General features: G+C 40.3%; 1 long non-coding RNA gene across 1 annotated transcript in view; it reads right to left on the bottom strand.

Annotated features, from left to right (window-relative positions):
- LOC309665086 overlaps nucleotides 1-13,238 on the bottom strand; it is a 117,067-nt gene extending 103,829 nt beyond the window's left edge. Inside the window, exon 1 of the long non-coding RNA XR_014266205.1 lies at nucleotides 5,656-13,238. This is a non-coding gene — a long non-coding RNA (uncharacterized lncRNA). The remainder of the gene's footprint in view (nucleotides 1-5,655) is intronic.

Here is a 13,238-nt window from a genome sequence, read left to right as displayed (position 1 = left end):
CTTCCATGAAGCAACTGTCACTTGGGAAGGATCAAGTTACATGCCTTCCCTTTGGAAATTCTTTTCCCCATAAAATTTTCCAATGTCAGGATAGCTTGGAAGAAATATACCTTAAAAGAGATGAAGTTAGGGCTTCACTGAGTCTTCAGAAAGGAAGGCTGATCTCTGCAAGGAGAGAGAGAACTTTATTCACCAGAATCCTGCTCTGGGCTGGGGAGTCGGAGGAGTAGTCCCAGGATAGAAAAAGAGGAAAGGAATGATGGAGGGGCAAGGAACACAGAGTTAGGGTCAGAGACTGAGAATCAGAGATTGAATTGGAAATGGAAAGAGGGGACATTTTTTTATGTCTTTGGACAGATGGATGAATGAAGAAAAAATTTAATATATTTTGCTGAATGAAATAAGGTGTAAACCTCTGGAGTAGTCCTTCAAGAAAAGATAGTAAATATCCACATCATTTTCCAGTCTTTAGAGTTAAATTGATAGTGGTTTGGGGTGGTGGCAGTGAGCTGTACTTATTGGGTTGTTTTTAATGTGTCACCTGGCAAGAGCAGGTCTCCAGGTGACTCACCTGTACTTAAGTTATATGACTATTTCTCAAGGAAACCACTCTGTCCGAACTGGGCCTTCACCAAAGTTCACATACTTTATAAGCCGATATGCTCCTGTCAACTTTCACCTCTCTCATCAAATTGCCAACCCCAAGGTTATGAATTTCACTTGTGAAACACAGAATCTCTCTTTTGCTATCCCGATATTGACTTAAGCCCTGACCACATCTCCCAACTATCACCCCCATTTTCACATTTCTTCCTAGTATGGGCTTTGCTATCCTATCTGCCCTATATGCACTCCCATAGCATTTCCCCCTGGCCTGATTGCTAGTATTTGACTCCATAGCTTTAGTTGGCCTAGGCAGCTAGCAACAGTCTATGCAGCAGAAACAGCATACCAATCACACAAAAAACGGAAGATAAATTCATAAAAAGACTTTTGATTGCCGTACATCATTTTGACAAATTACAAATCAGAAACCTAGAAGTCAAGTTAGAATTTCAATATCATCTTCTTAAGCTTTTACATTAATATTCTATCCACCACTCAATAGGAGTAGAGTCACATCTTATTTGAAGGTTAGTTTCCAGTGTTTGTTTCAGGTAAAAATTCAATATAGAAAAAAATAGGCGGCTTCCCTGGTGGTGCAGTGATTAGGAACCCACCTGCCAATGCAGGGGACACGGGTTCGAGCCCTGGTCGGGGAAGATCCCATATGCCATGGAGCAACTAAGGCCATGAGCCACAACTACTGAGCCTGCGCTCTAGAGCCCGTGAGCCACAACTACTGAGCCCATGTGCCACAACTACTGAAACCCGCATGCCTAGAGCCCGTGCTCTGCAACAAGAGAAGCCACTGCAATGAGAAGCCCACGCACTGCAACGAAGAGTAGTCCCTACTCACCGCTACTAGAGAAAGCCCGAGGGCAGCCAAAAATAAAATAAATAAAATAAATAAATAAATTTTTAAAAAGAAATACTACTCTTGAAATTCCTTAAATCATCCACTTTTTTCATTGTTTTATATAATTCTTTAAGATTTATTTGTTATTTATTTGTTTTATTTATTTTTGGCTGTGTCAGGTCTTGGTTGGGGCACACGGGATCTTTTGTTGCAGCACACAGGCTCTTCGTTGCGGCATGTGGGCTTCTCTCTAGTTGTGGTGTGCTGGTTTTCTCTTCTCTAGTTGTGGCACGTGGGCTTAGTTGCCCCGCAGCATGTGGGATCTTAGTTCCCTGACCAGGGATCGAACCCACATACCCTGCATTGGAAGGCGGATTCCTTATCACTGGACCACCAGGGAAGTCCCTATAAAATATAATTCTTCAACAACTGTAGAAGCCAAAAATACCCAGTTTTTCTTCTAGGATTAGAATGGATCACCAGTATTTCAGTTGAGCACCAGAGAAAATCATTAGCATGTGTTTAGAGGCCAGGTTATAGACAAAAATATAAACTGTGTCTTAAACTCTAGACGTAGAATTAGCATGGCAAGATGCTCCCGCTAGAAGAGGCACACAGCAGCTTGGAGAGACACTTAGGGACACCAGAATTACAGCTTACAATTCACAGTCACTCTAAGGTATAAGCTCACTGAGTGTAAACGTAAGCAGAAATATTATGCATCAGAATAGTTATATCTACTCCTAGACTAAAACAAAGGTGTTAAGTCCATTCATTCATTTATTCCAGAAATGCACACCATATTCCTACTCTGGACCAACTATCGTGTTGGGTACCACAGCAGTTAAAAGAGGAAAGAGATATTTTCTTGATTCTCTAGGAGCTCATTGTCTGGTGAGAGACAAACACTTGAGCCAATATTGATAATATTTGATAAATTTTTATCAGAACTCACCATTTATCAATTCTGATAAAAAGAGAAGTATGAATTTATGGGAGCACAGTGGGAGAGCCTATGAACCCTACCTGGAATGGATTATGGTGGTAATCACAGGAGCTTCAGAGAAGAGTCTCAATGATGATAAATTTACAATTCTCAGTGCAAAAAAAGGGCCGGTAGCTCCTACTCTAAAGATAAAGAATATATAATTCATGCCATGTTTTCTCCAAAAACAAAGCTCGCAATCTTCCTAGTACTATTGGTTCATCCTTTCGTATATTCGATCACTTAATTTTTCAAGCACTACACTGTAGAGATTAGAGTATGGGCTCCAGAGTCCTTCAGCCTGGATACCGTGTGTAAATTTGGCAATTACCCACGCTCTCTAAATCTCATTACCTCCTCTTTAAAATGTGAATAATACCCACATCTTGGGAAGGTTTTAAAAGTTGAGATGATACATGCAAAGCCCTTAACATAGTCCCTAGATCGGAATAAAGGGTCAATTAATATGCCTGTTATCAGTGACTGTGCTGCTTTTAAAGATGACTAGGGACTCTGGGAAAAAGTATAGGGGATTCTAAGCCAAGGGAAAAGCTTATGCAAACAAACACAATGAACAAAACACACCATGTGTTAAGGGAACGAGACAGTTCAGTTTGGTGATTGTGAAGTGTGTGTGATTGAGGGGAGTGGCAAGTGATGAGATAGAAAAGATAAGTCGGGTCCAGATTGTGAAAGACCTTGTAAACCAAATGAATGAGTTTGAACTTTATGCTGCTGCCAAGGAGAAGACAATGGAGATCTTTAAGCAAGGAAGCAACATGATGCCATTGTTTTTAGGATGAAAACTCTCGCAGCAAATCATGTAAGAGACTGGAGAGAGGAGAGATAGAGACAGGGATATTGGTGGGGAATGTCTGTAATAATCCTGGAAAGACAAATCCAGGATGGTGGGAATGAGTGGTAAATGAAGTAGAATTGAATTTGAGGGATACTACTAAGGTAGGATTAACATAACATAGGGATTCATCAAATGTAAGGAACAAGAGGAAAGAACGATTCTAGAATGACTCTAGCTACAGTTAAGAAAGACAAGAAAACAGAGGCACAGTGATTGTGTTGGTCAGAGAAGTAATACGTGTATGCAAAACATGCTGGTGGAACTGTTGAACAGGCAGTTGAAAACTGGGTCTGGAGTTCATTGCAAAGTCCTGAGCTAAAGATTTAAATTTGGGAATCATCAGAAAATAGTAAGCAGTGAAAGCTCTGGGAATGATTCCAGGAAGAGGAGTTCAACATGCTATCTTCTTAGTCTATTGCATTACTTTCCCTGGTATTCACTCTTCTGAAATGAAGCGAAGCATAATCTATGTCACATGGTCTCCAAAAACAAGGTCTTCAAGCCATCCTAGAGGTATCCAATTTTCACCACATTTTTATTCCACGAAATGCAACAATGGTTAGATCACCTCGCTTTCTAATGCAGAGGAAGTGTCCGATGGCATTGAATTAATCAAAAGAAACATGCGTCTTGGACTTTTGAGGCTTTGTTACCTCTTGAAGATGAACAGAAACCGTGGCTTCTTACCACAAGTAATTCACCTCAACTTTGCTCAGCCACAAAATGTTCGGAAAACTAAATTGCTCATTTTTTTTTTTACAAGGCAAGAATGAACTCATCTTCAGAAATTAACTGCATACACATTGACCAGAAAGCTCATCTTTTTCTTACAGAAATCAAGGTTACTTCCCCCTTACCTTCATCTTCCTCTTAAGACTTTGGAGATAGAGTCTTCTCTACAGAGAAGTTTAAATTCTTTATTGTATCCCAGGTCCATATGACTTTGTATGACTCTTCTAGGACTAGAAATTTTGATTGTAGATGTCTCTAAAGGGCTGGTGAACTAGAGTGGTGCCTAGTTCCACCTTAGGCATCAGCCCTAGGCCAGTTATTTGAAGCAAATGAATGACCAAACACCATCATTTTTTTAAAAATAGTTCACCATTAACCTTGGTTGAGTGTAAAGAATTTATGGGCAGGAGCATTATTAGAGAACCATCATGCCTCATCACCCTCAAGCTAAGTGTTGGGCAAAAAAGAGGGTGCAGACTACCAAGGATGCCTGCAAGTTGACTGATGGGCAAGATTAATCAGAATGGCTTGGTGGTTTCCTCCTTGCCCAACAGACCATATCTTGTTAACAATAGGAGCCTGTTACACCAAATCACCAATGAAAGAACATAGAATTAAAAATTTAGAAACCCTGGATTCACATCCCAGCTCCTACCCTGAACAAATCAATTAAATTTTCTAGGAGGTCGGTGTCTCTATTTGTAAAATAATCAAACCACCTTTAGAGTATTTTTTAAGCATTAACAGGATAATAAATAATAATAAATATTAAAAAACCAGCATGGTGTCAAGTAAATAAAGACTTGCCCCAAATATCAATACTGGATCTGGATAAGAGCTTGGGGTAAATAAGATTATGGTCTGCTTATATCAGGTGTTGAGTCCCTGTCCAAGACTTAGTGGGGTGGATCCACTGAAGTCACATATCTTGGGTAACATTAGATAGAGGGTGTAGAAGACCCATCTTCATGTTAACCATCAGCAAATACATTCTCATTTAGGTGACTAGACGATTCAAGACTTAAGTAGTTTCTCTTCTGACTGATTTTTCAGGTACTCCACAAGAAAACGTACCCTTACCACAATACACACACAAAAGCTATAATCAGCCAGTCACACAACTACTGAAGTGAAGAAAAAACTTGGTTTTTCTATACTTGCAGAACTTGAGACAGAAAAGGTAGAGCATACCCCAGATTTAGTGAAGTTTTGTGTAGACAGCTAGCTGCCTCTGAGACTCCAAGCTAGAGTTGTCTTAATATTTATTATAATAATAGTATGCAGGACCAATATCTTGCATAAGTTGTAAACCTATTTCATTCCCTAGGGAATTAGACTATGTATATTTCCCTCTCTGGTGTAAAATTTTGTTGGAGGAAAATCCCAGAGAAGTTCCACTGAACACAAAGAAATGAAGAGAGCAAACTTGACAAATAAACCAGCTTGTAAAAAGTCAAAGGACATTTAAGGGAGGTTGCCAAGATAAACAGCATAGGTTCAAAGAAAAAAAAAAAAACACTTAAAATGAATTAGTATTTTAGAGCTCAATCTCATAGCGCAGTATATATTGCTCTCCTTATATATTATAATGAAATCAGCATATATTTAGCAGATACTCACCAATGGGAAATTGACTTCTGGGGCCCACCTGCCATTCACCCCACAGCTTGCTACTGATACAAAGGAAGATTAATGTACCTGTTCACACAGAACCAGTGGAGGAGGTTTGAGGTTGCATCTTATTCATGACCAAATTCTCTCCAGCCAACCATGCGACTTCCTGGAACCATCTGTGAGAAGCTGTGGACTTTGTCATCCTGGGCCATTTATCCAGGCATAATGTTTAATTAGTGCGCACAAAGTTGATGTGAAAGGCTTGGCAGCTCATCCCCTCACCCCTGTTGGGTTCATTGCCTCATTAGAAAAGCCCTGGATGGCTGACCAGCCAGACAAAACTAACAAGCACATTTTTCTAACTATCCACAATAGCAGTAACTAACATTTTCATAAAGATTTAAGGTTTACGAAATGCTTTTATGTATGCAATGTTCTCTGTGGCAGTATAGCTGACAGAGCACTAGACCTTGGATTTGGAAGTCCCAAGTCTAAATTCTGATTCTGCCATTAGGTGACATTGGGAAAAGTATTCTGTCCTCTTCATGTCTCAGTTTTCTCCTCTGTGAAATGCCTGAACGGGAGGGAGTTGTTTGGATTAACTGAGATAGTACATGTGGAAATAAATATGCCTTTGCTGGTGTTCAATGATTATTATTGTAACTCAATCTACTGCCTTCCAGCTTCCCCATCCATTTAGCTTAAATGGTCTGCTGTGCATCTGAAGAGATGGACCCCAGACAGACCTCTGTGTATATTTGACAGCCAATGACTATAGATGTCAAATGAAAAGTCTATAATAGGAGATTCAGGTGGGAAAAGTGGAGTGGAAGAGAGTGTCAGGTAGATTTATCTGTCTTCAGATAAGATCTCATTGGCAATCCAGACCTCCTAGAAATTATTTTCTAGCTAAACAATATTCTTATTGGTTGCTAAGCCAACATGGTTAGACTGTGTCCATGTGGCCAAAGGAAATGCTTTGGACGAAACATGGAAGACTGTTCAAGTCTGACTCTGGAATAGAGATCTTGCCTCTTGCATCTTTTCTTTCCCCATGTTCTGTTTCCAAACTCCACCGAGTCCAGAGCTCCCTCAAGAAAAGGGAGATGGAACTCCTCCAGGAACTGTATTTGCAGGAAAGAAGTGATTACCTCTCCGATCTTTCACGGCCAAATAAATATTTACTAAGTAACGACATACAGTGTACATTAAAATTAATGCTTCGCACAGCTTTGGAAATATCTGTCATATCTGTCAATGTTTCAATAGCTCCATGACGGTGGATGGCTCTGCTGTCTCTCCGTGAGAGCTGCCATTTTCCTGACTATGCTCAGCTGGAGAGCAGGCCTGATGACACACTCAGAGCTGGAGGACGGGCAGCTAAGCAGGGGAAAGCTCAAGGGAGAGAGGACAAGCTTATAAAGTTTATGTTCAGTGAGGTCTGCGGCTGTGCTACAGTATTTGGGGAGAGTAATTTAATGGCGATTTCAAATAAAGAAAAGGACCTGCACCTAATAGGGACATCCGTGTTTATAGACTATTAATAAAAGAACGCTGGAGAAAACTGACAATCATCTTTCCTTGGTTAAATAGCCTATGCAGAGCGACGCCTTCTGTATTTCAAGTTGTCACCAGCCCAAGGGTTTAAGAAGGGACAGTGTGCACTTAAAAGATATTGATGCACATGTTCCTCCAAGTGTCATTCACACCCAACGCCTGTGCAGCATGGAGATATTTGGACCCAAGGAATTTTATTTTAGTGCTTTCCCCTCTTCTAGGAACAGTGTCAACTCCTGACACTAATCTGGCTGCTGAAGAGATGGCTTCCAGTTTCATTAATGGTATATTTATGATCCCTTTAAAATGCCAGTGATCTATTCTTCTTGGAAATATACACACAACCATTTAGAAGCCAGAGTTTTCAGCCATTACTCTTTCCATGGGCACCTGGGGTCCTACTGCGGTGACTCACCAGGACATGGAAGGAAATTTGACCAGCTATGTGGGGATAGTGAGAGAAGTAGATCTGGAGAGCTGTAGAAAAGGAGACATGAAGAGGTGCAATGGGAAGTAGCAAACAGAGAGGTATGTGTTACACAGTTGACTACATTTCCCTCCCCCATTCAGAAATGAATTGGTGACATTCCTGAATGTGCTGGTATGCCTTGCTTCATTCCAGCTGTGTTTTCTCTGTGACTCATACATTAGGGTCTCATCTCTTCAGCTCTAATACGTGAGTGGTCCAGTTTAACATCAGTGCTGGCTTCCTGGTTTTTTTCCTTAGAAACACACACTTCTTTTTGTGAGGAAGAAAGCCAGTCCTCTCTAGCAATAGGTTTATCAAGGGCTATACTTCCCCATGAAAGGTATGTTGCATCATAAAAACGGTATTGGAAATTATTACAGGAGGTCTATCTCAAATACTTCTTGAAATTACCTGAGTGTTTGAAATATGCTTATTATTTCAGTATAAATTGCAGAGAAACTTGCATGTATAATTCCAACATTCAGAATTAGCATAGGTCTTAGTTTGGCTTTCCCCAAAGCAAAACCTGAGGTAAGGATTCTTGCAGGGGAGACCTACTGAAGAAATATTCTCAGGAGAAACTGGGAAGGGCAGAGAAATCAGGACAGCACAGAGAAAGAAGTCAATCATGGTGTGAGCTCAGGGGAAGTTCCAGCATCGATCTGAACTTGCGACGAGCTCTGGAGGATAAATAATGCTGCAGAGTTTTTTCAACTTTGAGGAAAGGGAGCTGGGATTTCATACTCCTGACCCAGTAAACCACCAGCTCCAGGATACCCCTGAGGAATGTAAACTACCGAGCACTATGGATCTCTGAAGGTCAGGGCACAGAGTGTCCAATGGCCCAAGGCTAGTCCTCTCCAGAAGGTTGATGGTGTGAACTGTTAGGAGCACACCATACAGGAGCTTGGGGATGGTATCTGAGGGCATCTGTGTGGAGCACCAACAGCATCCACTGTGACATATGACCATAGGATCATTTATTCTCAAAGCAATCATTGAGTGCCCGCTATGTGCCAGGTACTGAACTTAGAAAAATAAACAAGAAACGATTTCCTGAAAAAGCTCAACAGCTAGAGGAAGAGACAGGGGAAGAGGTCACAAAGTATCATGTGTTTGGTGCTTTGAGGGATAAAAGTGCTATGAAATCACAATGAATCAGTGCCTAACAGTCAAGGGGGATGTCACTGCAAAACTTCAGAGAGGACGTAATTTTAAACATTGGACACTTTTGAACAAGTAGAACTCTAAATCATTGCAAAAGGATGAAGTTCTACACACTTCGCTTTGCTGAGCTCTGCTCAAGCCCTGCATTACTGTTGTTTTTTTCTGAGACATTCATTAAATATTCACCCAGAAAACATTTACAGAGAACTTGATATGTTCCAGGAACAACAATAGGCACTGGGGAGAAAAAAGGAACAGCCCCAACCCCTAGAGGAGCTCACATCCTGAGCTCATCATTTCCTATCGTGGAAATTCAGATCTCCCATCTGAAAAATAAGGGTTATAAACCCTGGATACCTGTCTATACCCAAAAATGATACATGAAAAATATGAGCTCAGTGGAAAGGCTTCAAATAATTAAGATCTCAGAAGTTTCCAGAAAAGAAACCAACAAGCAATGTTTCTTTCTCTCATCTTGGTGGGAGATATGGGCACAGTTTGCCACAGACTTAATCTCAGCTCTTAGAATGAGTGACTTATTTCCATTGAAATATCCCAAATGTCTTCATATATGCCCAACAAATAAAAAAAAAAAAGTAAATGAATCTTAAGTTCCCTGGGATAGTCACTAGCACAGGCAGTCAAGGGAAACCACATAAAAGAAAGCGTCAGAATGAAGGATGGTGACACCCAGGGCCCAGATGTGGATGTGACTGCCAACAGAAAATGAAGAAGGAAAGCAAATAATGTAGAGGAAAGTCAAGTCCTAGGTGATTCTCGCCCGCATGTCATCTGCCCTAGTCCACCAACTGTGATGCTGTCCTTTGGCCAATCCAAATCTTGCCCAAACTTCCTCAGACAGCCAGGTTCTACCTCTTCAATGAAATAATCTAAACCCTTCTCTTAATTCTAATTGTTCTTAGGTCTACACCACTCATGGACCCAATCCTTGCTAATCATCTGGCCTTATTTCTTGCCTCATCTCCAGCAAGTATGTAAACTCCTTGAAGGTAAAAATTCTTACTTTTCAATCTCTCCAAGCTGAGTGCAAGGCAAATAAAAGAAGTCAAAACTCATGCTTGTTAATGGAGGACTAAGCAGAGTCTCCTCAGACTCCAAGTATGCCCTCAAATTCTGAAGGGCAAGGCAAAATCTGGGTGCAGGGAGATTGCATATTGGCAACGATGCAGGTGAGTCATCAAATTTAGCAAGATTAGCGTAGGAATGAAACAGAACAGGCTGAAATCAGGAGCTGACTCCAATGAAAAAGATGACAACCCTAATCAAAGGGTTGACAAAAAGCAAAGGGCAAGAGTCAATTTGAGGAGTAAGTCAAGATCAGAGCTGGCAGGGACGGAAAGGCAAAAAGTTAGAGAAAAAAATCTGAAAGTTAGATCGGCCTCCTTAAAAAAATTTATTTTCGGGATTTCCCTTGTGGCGCAGTGGTTGAGAATCCAACTGCCAATGCAGGGGACACGGGTTTGATACCTGGTCCAGGAAGATCCCACATGCCGCGGAGCAACAAAGCCTGTGCGCCACAACTACTGAGCCTGCGCGCCCTAGAGCCTGCACACCACAACTACTGAGCCCACATGCCACAACAACTGAAGCCCGCACACCTAGAGCCTGTGCTCCGCAACGAGAGAAGCCACCGCAATGAGAAGCCCGCACACCGCAATGAAGAGTAGCCCCTGCTCACTGCAACTAGAGAAAGCCCGCACAGCAACGAAGACCCAATACAGCCAAAAATAAATAAATAATAAATAAAATAAAATAATTTTTGACATACAAAAACTATACATAATTAATGTATACACCTCGATGAATTTGGAGATAAGTTTGGTGAAACTATCACCACAACCTATGCTTTAAACCTACCCATCACTTCCAAATTTCCTCCTGTCCTCTTATTTATTATCATTATTATTATGTTTATTATTATTTTGTGATAAGAACACTTAATGTAAGACCTACCATTTTAGCAAATTTTTAAGTGCACAATACCGTATTGTTAATGCTATGCTGCATAGTAGGTATCTAGGACTTACTCATCTTGTATAATCAAAACTTTGTACCCTTTGACTCACACCTCCTAGTTTCCCCCTTCTCTCAGCCTCTGGCAGCCATATTCCACTCTCTGCTTCTATGAGTTTGACTATCTTAGATTTATCATGTAAGTGGTATCACATAGTATTTGTCCTTCTGTGTCTGGTTTATTTCACTTATCATAATGTCCTACAGATTCATCCATATTATTGCAAATGACAGGATTTCCTTATTCTTTAAGGTTGAATAATATTCCACCGTGTGTGTATGTGTGTGTGTGTCTTGGCTATTGTGAAAAATGCTACAATGGACATTGAAGTGCAGATATCTCTTCTAGATCCTGATTTCAATTCCTTTGGGTATATACTCATAAGGGGGATTGCTAGATCATACAGTAGTTCCATTTTTAGTTTTTTGAGGAGCCTTCGCATTGTTTTCTATAGTGGCTGCACCAACTTACATTCCCACCAAAAGTATACAACATATCTCCACATTCTCACCAACATTTGTTACATTTTTGTTTTTTGATAAAAGCCATCCTAACAGGTGTGAAGGAAGCTACTGTCCTTTTCTGATGACAAAGTTTCCACTCAGTAATCACTGTTGAATTGTGTTGATGGCCGCCTCAAAGAATGAGGGATTACATGTCTCCATAGCTCATATGAAATTCCGTCTTTGAGAATAAAAATCTTAAAGATTACAACAACTCTCTGATCTCCAAGTTAATCTGCTGAAAAGTTTACAGAAACTAGAAAATGGCTATGCCCAAGAAAAAGAACATTTGTGCCACATATGTGAACAATTTATCAAGATATTTCTTTTGTTTCAAATGAGTATCTTTGACTTTTTTATAGGAATAAGGGTAAAAATTGGTAGAAATTAGCTGAAAGTAGGGGGGAAAAGCACTACAGGAAGTAGAAAAATTGAATACCTAGATCAGTACTATCTGCAGGATCTTCTGTGATAATGAAAATCTTTTGTATCTGCACTGTCCAGTCAATACGGTGGCCACTAGCCACATGTGGTTATTAAGGACTTGAAATGTGACTAATGCAACTGAAGAGAAACTGAATTTTTTATATTTTCTTTAATTCTAATTTATATTAAAATAGACACATGTGGCTAATGGCTCCCACAATGGACAGTGCTAATCTAGATCATCAGCTTAGAAGGATGAAGAGAAAACAATAAAAGAATGAGGTGGAAAAAGAGAATAGAAAAGAAAAATAATGACGAAGGTTGAGAAAGTAATGTGAATGGGTAACACAGTTGGTCAATAGACGGAAAGAGTGAATGAGACCATCTGGGAGATCTGTTTTTATTTAGGAGAAGATGTGTTGCTAGGAGATACATCAGCCTAAGACTGGAGTTAAAATAGCTTAGCTAGGAGAGGTTAGATTGGCAAGAGGCCTTGTCAGGAAATATCAACCAGTTTCTACAATCTGCAAGGATGTTGAGTTAAGAACTCCTTCCATGTTTAACTTCCAGGCTCCTAAATAAAGCCATGTGCAGTATCTGTTTCAGTTTAGATTAGGCCAAGGAATATCCCTAAAAGTCACTTTATTTGATGCTACTTCCCAAGAAATGATAGTTCTCATTATCTGAAAGACAGCTCTGATCATTTCAGTCTTAAACCCCAGAAAAGAACACTTTAGAGACTGACACTTATCCTTGAGTGCATTTCATTGATTTACCAAATATGTAAAGGTTTATAGCACTTTGTCCATCAATCCAGAAAAGCAGATGACTTTGCTTCTCATTGGTGAATGTGGAACTCTCCACCTAGACCATAGGTCCAAACATAGACCAAACAAACCAACCCACCTTGTTCCTGTTCAGTCAGAGACATTTTCTGAACACTGGGAGAGTCTCCCAATGGAGTCCCATTGAGGTCACTAAAAATATCAAGGGTGGGGAAGTTCCTGCAGAAGAACAAGAAGAAACATGCTTTCTTTTTTCTTTAAACATAGGAAGCTGCTCCCAGATCAAGTCATTTGCATTGTTTATTTTCTACCTTCCCCTTGAGTAGGCTATGCCCATCTGACTATTACGTTTATATGGTACACAAAAAAGCTACCAAGTGGAGGAAAAGTAACTAGTATCTTCATAGAGCTAAATTATTTAGGAAACCTTTCTAAACCCTTATTTCCTTGATCAGCAGATCATCCTTATTTTGCAGAAGAGACAACTGAGCCTCCCAGGAGAGGGTAGTCTGCACAAGATTACCCAGCTGGTGAGTGGGAGAGATAGGGTAGCCTGGGTCTGCTTCAGCCAAATCTTATATGAAAGCACCTAATCCAGGGTCTGACTCTTAGTCTTAGGAATTGCTTCCTGCCTTCCTCAAGAACAC

The sequence above is a fragment of the Balaenoptera physalus genome, assembly GCF_965194825.1.
Source record: "Balaenoptera physalus genome assembly, chromosome: 7".
In the NCBI taxonomy this organism is placed as follows: Eukaryota; Metazoa; Chordata; class Mammalia; order Artiodactyla; family Balaenopteridae; genus Balaenoptera; species Balaenoptera physalus.
The sequence above is the reverse complement of the archived record's forward strand: the minus strand, read 5'-3'. Positions and strand labels throughout refer to the sequence as shown.